This window comes from Salmo trutta, chromosome 30 (assembly GCF_901001165.1).
Source record: "Salmo trutta chromosome 30, fSalTru1.1, whole genome shotgun sequence".
NCBI lineage: Eukaryota > Metazoa > Chordata > Actinopteri > Salmoniformes > Salmonidae > Salmo > Salmo trutta.
The window spans coordinates 12,738,526-12,748,711 of NC_042986.1; the positions used below are offsets into that span (position 1 = coordinate 12,738,526).

Below are 10,186 nucleotides of genomic sequence, written 5' to 3' on the forward strand. Positions count from 1 at the left end.
CACCTGACCTCAACCCAAATAAGATGGTTTGGGAAGGAAAAGCAGTGTTCAGCATATGTGGGAACTCCTTCAAGACTGTTGGAAAAGCATTCCAGGTGAAGCTGGTTGAGAGAATGCCAAATTCCAGGTGAAGAATGTTGAGAGAGTGTGCAAAGCTGTCATCAAGGCAAAGGGTGGCTACTTTGAAGAATCTCAAATATAAAATGTATTTTGATTCGTTTAACACGTTTTTGGTTGCTACATGATTCTATATGTGTTATTTCATAGTTTTGCTGTCTTCACTATTATTCTACAATGTAGAAAATAGTAAAAATAAAGAAAAACCCTGTGTGTGTGTAAATATATTATTTTTACTATTTTCTACATTGTAGAATAATAGTGAAGACAGCAATATATATATATATACACACACACACACAATACCAGTCAAAGGTTTTGACACACCTACTCATTCTCACGATTCTATACGCATTGCGATTCGATACTGCGATTTTATTACTCTGCATATGTCTGCTGTAGAGGGACAAGAGAGAGCCATGAGAAAACACATTTTTTGATCATGGAAATAAAAGTGCTGATAACGAATTTGCTCCTATTTAAAAAGGAGATGGGGAACAAGTTAAGAAGGAAAAATACTGGAGTTTTGGTGCAGGTACAGCCAAATAGCGCAAAAATTATATTGCGATATTGTCAAAACGATACGAAAAACAGTATTGTCAAAAATAATATTCCGATATGAAACTGTAGTGATTTGTTTCTCCCATCACTAATACATAGAAAGAGAGAGAGAAATGTAAAACCATTGCGAGGACACCACACATACGCCCTCCTAGCAAACCTGAAACTTGATCCAAACAAAGCAGTTCTGCTTGGAGCGGAGCAACACTCCACAACACATGCCAAGTCAACATATTTTTTAAATCTACAGTTTTACCTGCAGCCCTGAAGACAGAGACAGATGCTGGCTGGACGTTTGACTTCGGTCCCCTTCACTTTCCTCACAGTGGTGTGGTATTCACACTCACAGTTCTCTACTACTGCCATTATGGAGAAAACCAAGGAAGTGACAGGTAGATTCTGTCAGGGAGAGAACCATGACGCAGGCACAATGTTAGGGCGTGGTATTAGGCAGTGGCCAACTCACTGACTTACAGTGGTGCCAACTGATTAGCTAGGCGAAATACAAACCTGCCTAGCCTCTCTCCCAAAATCCCCTTCAACCCTCTATGTAATTCAACGTCTAACTCTCTCTGTTCTATTCACTCAGCTACATCATCCCACCTCCGTCCTCCCCCCATCTTAATCTGTTTTTATTTTCCCTCTCTTCGACAATGCCCACAAACACTCCTTGTACTTTATCTGATTAGAAGAGGGTCAGGGAAGTAAGGCTCCTGCCAAAATATTCCCTACCTTTTTTTTCTTCTTCTATTTCAAATATGCATATTTACTTTGATTTCCACAATGAGAGGAAGAGCAAAGACCCTGGCACCCTAGAGCTCTTATCAACCTGACCTATAGACAGACTGGACAATGTGTTCAGGAGTTAGCTAGCGAGTCAGGGGAACTCAAGTGTTTATTTTCATTGGCCACCGTGACAGGTCAGGGTGTCTGGTTCCTCCCTGGCTCAACCCTACCCTGGCAGGCAGATTTCTTTTTTGGGTTGTTTGTTGCCTGTGTTCCCTGGACCTGTTGTGTAATGTTCATAAAAGAGTTAAAGGGACAGGAGCCTTTCCATATGCAGTCCAAAACAACACAGACAGCACTGGCCTGCCTAGATTTACTTTTTTTTGGGGGGGGGGGTATATTTGCTTAAATACATTTTCAACAGCATTATATTCAATATAATCAATCTAGCCAGTTCACCCAGATCAAGAAACACCATCAAAACTAAATTAAACCCAAAGTATAAGCCAGATGTACAGTATATAGCCTAAAGCCTAAACCAATGTTGTTATTTTTTCACTTAGGTGGTCTTAATCTGTGTAGACCCCATCCAAGCAGCCCATTACAGGGGGTTTGAACACATGCGTTAGGAGTAATATTATATTACACCCTGAAGTGACTATTAATGGAGATGAAAGACTTTTACCCATTCAGGATCAAATCATTCTACCATGACTAAGTGATAATAGATATCTATTAAAAAAGCAGTATCACGTTACCTATTAATGTGAAAAGAAAGCGCCACGCACACACACACACAAGTATGGGTGTCCTCCCTGTGCCCTTCTAATTACTTTCTGTGTGTGCCCCCACCACACACTGGCAGGCTAACCCTCTCCTGTTGCACCCTCATTGATCAGAAATGATTCCCCATGGGGTGCCACCGGGATGTGGCACCTTCAATCTCCGAGATGAGGGCAGTCTCCGTAAGACAGACTCAGTGTGTGTGTGTGTTTGAGCGTGTGTATTGCCTTCGTTTTGTGAAAACCGAGTGTGTGCGCGCGCAAGTGTTTCTGAGAGCGAAAGAGTGGCGCCAACTGCAGCAGCAGCAGCTGCAATGCAGACCCTTGGCAAACAGTTGTTCTTCCATCAATTTAGAAATTGCCAATGTGGCAGGTTTGTGACATCACAGAATGCCAGCTCAGAGAACCCTCGGTCTCACAGACCGTAACCCGTACTACAGCGACCGAACCAAACACTATTGAGAGACTGAGAAGCTGGCTCATCTGGGAAGGGAAGGAGAAGCTGGACAGAGCAGGAAGTGGACTACCCCCAGTGTCACAGGAAACAGACAGGAGCTTATCAATGTCAGCAACACAGAACACAAACCAATCAGACTATGAGAACACATTACACAAGACATTACTGGAGCATAGTAAACAGATACACACTCATGTGTTTACCTACAGTGCACATAATGTTTCCAGTCCTTTCAGAATAGAACAAGCAATAACATAATCTATTCTAATATAGAGCACATACAGCCACATGTGGCGTCGATAAGAAACAATCATGTAAAACAAAACCATATACTGTAACTGTACACATTTCATTAGAACCCCTATGGAACTTATACAAGATCTTTAAAAAAAAAAATCCATACACATAACACTACTTCTCCATCAATCAGAAGCTGTCCTCCACTTGCTCCCTTGTGCTCGTTCAATAGCATTGTGCTACCAACAGTCTCTAGGGAGCTCCTCCCACCCAATGGAAGGCCAGCTCTGGCACTGGGGCCTGTGATGCAGCAGCTTTAGGAAGTCTAGTCAATGTGAACTGGAGAGCTGCCAATGCAGAGTTACCAAGAGAGCAAGGTAAAACATTTCTCCCTCTCACTGTCTCCGTCTCCCTCCCTCTTTCTCTCTCTCTCTGAACTCGAGCCATGACATTTAGACCCTATTTGCTGCTCTCACTCCCTCCCTCCCAGAGATAGAGAGAACAAGAGGGAGAGAGAGAGAGAAAGAACAAGAGGGAGAGTTACATGGGGGAGAAAAACACAAGTCCAGCCATGATGTCATAGAAGTACAGCTCAGTAGAGGACTGCGTCACCACCTCTGTTTCGGTCTCCACTAACTACGCAGAAACAAATGTCTCAGGGAGGGTTTCCACTAAATCCCAGCCAGTGGCCCTAGAGACTGAAAACAAATCACAAGATAATACTGGTCTGCTACAAAATAAAGGCTCCAAATAGGTATTCTGTTGGCTTCCCTAATAACAAAATAAGCCCAGGTTTACTCGATCCCGGGTTTACTCGATCCCGGTTCACTCATCCTCCTTCCTGCCTTCGATCCTATGAAGAGTTAATCACAACAAGTTGAAGGTAAAAACACACAAATATGCTGAATAGCAATATGAACAAACTGTATCGCCTGGTTCGCACCTTATAGGAGGTACTATGGAAGAAAATGACTGCAGACTAGCTCCATACTACGTGGTTTTGTATAAGGGCAGACTACACATCACACATATCTATATCTACGTAATCATTTATGTAATCATTTATTGGTATATATGTAATCATATAATAGCAATATTCGATTACCTCGATAATTCTCTGAATATGCTCCCCAACGTGCGTCGTCTTGACATTAAGAACCTTCCAGAACGTTCTTTCGATAACCCCTGCGCCTCACCCCTTCCCACCCCCTACTCCGACCTCACAATGCCTTCAAAACACCCACACAAACTAACTGTCACATCTTCAGCATCCATGTTGGAAGTCTTCTCTGACGATCCCTGCCTAACTACTACACAGATGTAGTGGCTGAGGGAGAAGCTGGTAACAAGCAATACGGATGAGGCTGAGGAGGCAGGGGTTCTCGCCGTAACCATTGCGTCCAACTCTCAGGTAGAAAACTGGATGACTGCGGGCTTCTATTATCTTAGCTTGTTTCCCCCCTCGACGTGAAAAAGTGACGTAGCAACTAATCCAAAATCTCTCGCTCTCTGACTCCCCCCCTCAGTCCCTCCCTCTCTTCAGCCCTCTCTTCCCCCTTCTCTTCAGCCCTCTCTCCCTGCCTCAGACACACGCACACTCTATTTTCATCTTGTTGCACCAGCAGAATTGCTCTTTCCGACAGCTAGTTTTGCACTGACACAGATATACGCCAACAGATCAGACCACACACACAAACAGCTCGCCACACCGGTTCACGATCACTCTCTATTTCTCTTCCTCGATCGGTGTGACGCAGTACTCATTTTCAGGGCTTTCTCTGCTGCTACTATTGTGGCTACACACCTCAACGCAGGCATCAGCTTCTTGAAGAACTCGACCCAGCAGCACACTGCTGGCTGCCAAACAGACAGCTGAGCACAGCTAGCTGGGGCTGCAGTTAAAGAGACCTTGTTGCCACCTCCCACTCTATCCACCCATTTCTCTCTGACTGTGACGGATCCTGTGTCCCCATTTTCCCCCGTGTTCCCTTTCAATTGGGTCTCTCTCTCTCAGCTGACGGAGACGAGCCTCCTCTCCTTGTTCACCTGACTAGCCACTTGTTTTAAAGGCACATCAAACAAGGAAGAAAAAAAAGAAAAAAAACAGAGGTACATAAGCCTCTTAAACACAGGAACATCTCGTTTATAGGAGTGGGGGGGACAAGGAACCATCAAGATATGACAACATCAATATTCAAAACAGACCTAACGGGAACAATCGGTGCAGCAGAGACGACCGAGGACCTGGGAAATGGGATGTTCAACGTGTACCTTTTAAAGAAAAGGTCCTGTAATCATTGTCCAATTTCGCCTGTGGTGACGATCACACTTTCTGAAATTGTGGGAAGTGTCTGGTGTTAGCTATGGCTGGAGAATTACAATGAGAAGCCCTAACCACCAGACATGGGCAGGGCTGGAGAACCGCCATTAGGTTTAGCTACGCACCAAAAGGCTTACCGCATCATGTCTGTCTACAGCTCTCGCGGACTAGAAACTAACTTTTGTTATCTGGGCTGTAAAGGAAGCTTTGTCTTAGAGACCACTAAGTGTAAAGTAACTTGATTTCTTTCCCGTTTGACCCCTCCAACACAACTGGACTGAGCATTGAATAGGCAACCTTTTGACTTGGATGAAGACGATACCGTAATAACGTGATAATAAAATGGATGACAATCAAGGAACAGTTTAACGATACAGTCAATTACATATCGTAAGGACAGTACGCTGCATTGACCCATTTCAGGTTCAGATAGAGAGAAAGCGAGGGAGAGCGTTCACTTCAGCATTCACTCCTTGGGTTCATCTTACCATGGTGGGAAGGGAAGGAGTTTATCGGTAAAATAATCAGCTTTATCTCCGTACTGCTTCTCTCTCTGCCAGCAGCAAGGAGATGTAAAGGATCTGTCTGATTAAAGCGTGTGTTCTCTGAGGAGACATGGCACATGCAGGAGTATTGATGAGAGAGGTGGCGCTCTGGTCTCCTCTCAGTCAGTAGATCCCCAGACTAAACAACCCAGCACAACATAAGACATGTGGAACAGAAGCAGTAGGCTAATGGTGTGAGGGTTTACCAGTGGACTGGGTTAAAGCCAGGTTCCGCCCCTGATACTTGTGCTACAAGATACTATACCAAGATCAACACTTCAGTAGACATAAATACTGTTTCAAAAATATCAATAAGACCAATCCTATAAAATATATTTCATATTGTTGCTTTCACTGTAAATCTTTGTGTACATCGAAAGCCCAGTAAACATGACATAGTTGACTAGTACACCACTACTAGACATTATATCAAGAAAATCCCAATCTGTGTCATGTTTACAATGACTGGCAATGTTTGTTGACAGTGTTTATAGTGACATGCAGTCACTAATGATGCATGCAACCTGGAGATCTTCCTGTCAGCTATTTATACCACGCATTCACTAGGCACTGGGTTAATTTTAGCCATGTCATCTCAAAGTCCTGCTCCACTTCCTAAACCCTAATCTCCCTCTCAGGGAAGGTACGTGCCCTGGTCTGGATGGCTGCTGTTGTAGTTGCTGTATGGGAAGAAGCCTTCGCCATCCATCCCTGAAATATAACATCATATGGCTCAGCAGTTGGCACACTCAGAAATCTGGTATCTATTATTATCATGTTGTGTATACACTTACCTATCATTTGGACTGCCCACAGTGTCACCTTTGGTCTACTGAAAGATAAGAAATGTAATGGTATGTGGATGAATATGTACGCAATGAAACTGTATTCAACACTTCATATCAGGATATGCAGCTCTATACACGTGTACATTCTTGCACAGTAAACATACACTCCCCATGCATCCAATGATAACACGAGTAGATTGATGATCTAGCCTATGCCTACATAGCGATGGTACTTGGTGCTAAGTCTGTTACTTTTTCTGACCCCCTTTGTATCCATATCAATGTTTTGATAGTATGATAATCAAAGTCGTTATTTTAATCCATTGAATCCTGACTCAGATCCTGACTTTAATAAAGGCAATTGATTTAATCCACCCCCATCTGCACACCATTAAAGAGATCTCTGTATAACGGAGATAATAAGATCAACATTGCGTGGGCTGGCATCCACTGACGTCCCTTTTTACTCTTGGGGGTTTAAGGCCTTGATGTCAAGAGAGCCGTCGTCATTATTTTCCGCACACGTCAGCGTGCACACACACCCACACACACACACACACACACAGCAGATGGATGTGCCAGCCAGCCTCATAAACCTGACCTCTGGAACAGGGTTTCTCAAACTCAGCCCTGAGGCCTCCATTTTGGATTTTGCCCTAGCTGATTGAAATCATCAACTCATCATCAAGCTTAGATTATTTGAATCAGCTGTGTAGTGATAGGGCAAAAACCAAAACATGCACCCCTGGAAGGCCCCGGGACCGTGTTTGGGAAACCCTGCTCTGGAGGGAAACGGAATATCACTGATTTTATTGAACTCCAATTGGAATACTGCTGTAATGTTTCACTAGTCAAGCGATTTTCATGTAAAGGTAAAATCATTTAAAGTGGAAAAATCAGATACATTGATGATGAGACGATACCGTTCATTGCCCACGTTCAGTATTGAAAAATAATGATTATGTATGTCCATCTAAGTTGCAGAACAGCGACACCCATCATCCAAGAAGAGTAATGGTTTGGGGGTTTGTTTACATCAGAAATAAGAAGTGCGCATCTCGCGTACTTTCAATGAACATGTCATTTATCAAAAGGCTTACTTTGGTAAGCATTAGCAGAGTCGAAGAAAACAGAATGACGTATTTTAGGCCATTTACTGGATGACATTATTAATATCTACATATGTTCTGAAGTTCTGTAGATCTCTTTATATAGTATACATTCCTTATAACATAAACTGTGTAAATGTACCTCAATCCAAAATATAACACAACCTGCTATGCCACTCAGCATTGCGAAGCAGCATCATAAGATGCTCAAAGAAGGACAGACATGCAGGTAAATAGAACTGCGCAACACCCTCCAAGACGCCAAGCCCTTTATCCCTTCTCTCGCAGCATCCTTGTTTTTACTGTTATGGTACCCTCCCCACCATCCTGCCTTCAATTCGTTTATTGAACTATTCCCTTGTAAAAACGCTCATTTTTACTACGCGATCATACATTTCTACGCAGTAGTTTATTGGGGTGCTACTTTAACATGTATTCATACTGTAAAATATTTCGTAACAACTGTTTCATAACATCATAGCCTACACGTCAAGACTGACTCATCTATAAACATTAATAAAATGTTAGAAACAGGAACTGCCTAAAGCCTATAGAACAGTTAGCCAGACATTTTGGAGTGCGCAACACAAATGTGAGCAATTACTTCCTGATTATCGACATGTAAAATAAAAAACCTCACCTGTGATAACCTGGGACGTTGATAATGACAGTAGGCTGCAGCCATGGTGCTGTGTGATGATGATCCATGCTTCATCCCTCTTGGCCAGAGAGGACTCACCTATGGCGCACCTATAGCAAGTCCTGTAGACATTCTGGACAACAATACATGATCCTGGCATTGGTCCCTGGATCCTTTATTTCAAGACGTTTCCTTTTAAAACCTGTTAATCCATCGAATTTTCCAGAGCGCCACATTCAAACCACGCCCTCTCACACACCCCTGCTTTTGGATTGGCTGCTGTACAAAAACGTAATGGCGCGTCGTCGGAATCACATGCTTTTGACGCATATTTAAATGCGTTTGGAACTGTCACATGTTAAAATGTAGCCATTTTAGCTGTCTATACTGTACACTGTGTTTTTTATTTATTTGTTCGATGATGGTGAAGCGCAGTTAGAGTAGTAGCCTATCATAGGCCTAGGCCTACTGCCCAATAAAACAATAGTTCTACCTGTCCATAAACTAAATCTCTGATTACAAAATAATTAAAATATGCCATTATGCTATTGAAATTAACTTGTTTCTTTCAGTTTTCCCTTTCAATAATAACCTATTTAAACCCTTCCAAACGGTAGAATGGCCATTAGTACAGAAGGGGGCGTACTCTCCCAAGGATAGAAAGCCTGGTTTGAAGGACATTCTATTGTTTGTGGAACAGTGAACAGTGCTGTTCTCTCTGACTGTGTGCCATATCTTTCATGACTTCTGGCCTATACTAATGCACTGATGCAGTCTTTCACAGTTTTACTTGATTGAAGTGGTGAAGGTAGTTTCCAAGAAAATACTTCATCAACATTCATGTCAATATTAGGCTAAAATAGTTTTACAGTTATCCACATTTCCAATACACATCAGACTTTGTGCACACGAGATCAAAGGAATGGACATCATATAGGCTACATTACAACAATTAAGTAGAAATTAAACGTGGCGATAAATGAACGTGTGGCGCCTCAGACTGTGCATCGTGGACCAGTGTTTGACTAAAGGGCGTAGTAGGGCCAAAGGAAATGAACTTGGTTGAGTGTGACATTGAATCACAGCGGAAAGAAAGAGACAATGTTTTCCAGATTATTTCTTGTTTCTCACAACAGATGTGCTTTAACAGGGAGCTTCCTCATACATTTCATTCACATCAGAGGACTTCTGCTTTGTGTGAAATATATGTTTTATCACACTAGTCACTCGGATGTGATGTCTAATGCAAACAATACAATTACATTTCAACTTGAAAGGGACAGTGTACAACAATCATTGCACCAGATATTTATGCTACGTAGCTCATTGTCATCTTATCTGAGAAAGAAAATGGCTACTGTTTATAATTCCCCATCGTATCTGGAAGGAGTACGTTTTCTGTGATTATGTACGCCCCACTTGGTGAATCCAGTGAAAACATCCACAGTGGTGGAGAAAGCTTTGGGTAAAGTAAAATCGGTGAAAATGACGAGAAGTGGGCTTGTTTCTGACGATCAGAAAAAAAGGCTGTTGGAACGCACTCAATTAGGAGATTATGAGGTGTTGTGCTTTGAGCTACAGAGCAGGGCACCTATTTAAAGAGTCCTTTTTTTGAGTTTCGAAGAAGGTGACATTGATATACTAAAGGAAATTCCTGCAGTGGTTGATGTACACTGGATGAATCGTGTGTTTAATGGAAAGAAGGAGAAGAGTTTGTCTGTCCTTGTGTTTTTTGATGTGGGGTCCCTACCAACCCTACTGCAGCTGGGATATGTGTACTATCCTTTCAGACCCTTCGTATCCAGGCCTTTGCAGTGTAAGCGATGTCAAATGTTTGGACTTGTAGAAAGTGTCTACAGACAGGAGCTGAGATGTGGGATGTGTGGGGAAAGTCACTATGATGG

At 42.6% G+C, this 10,186-nt stretch overlaps 1 long non-coding RNA gene across 1 annotated transcript; it reads right to left on the reverse strand.

The window, feature by feature from the left end:
- Window positions 1-1,428: 1,428 nt before the first annotated feature.
- On the reverse strand, window positions 1,429-8,629 carry LOC115167982 (uncharacterized). The gene is made up of 3 exons (XR_003870603.1): window positions 8,283-8,629; window positions 6,540-6,577; window positions 1,429-6,456 (listed from the first exon to the last, which is right to left on the reverse strand). It is a non-coding gene; the product is annotated as an uncharacterized LOC115167982 (long non-coding RNA).
- Window positions 8,630-10,186: the final 1,557 nt, after the last annotated feature.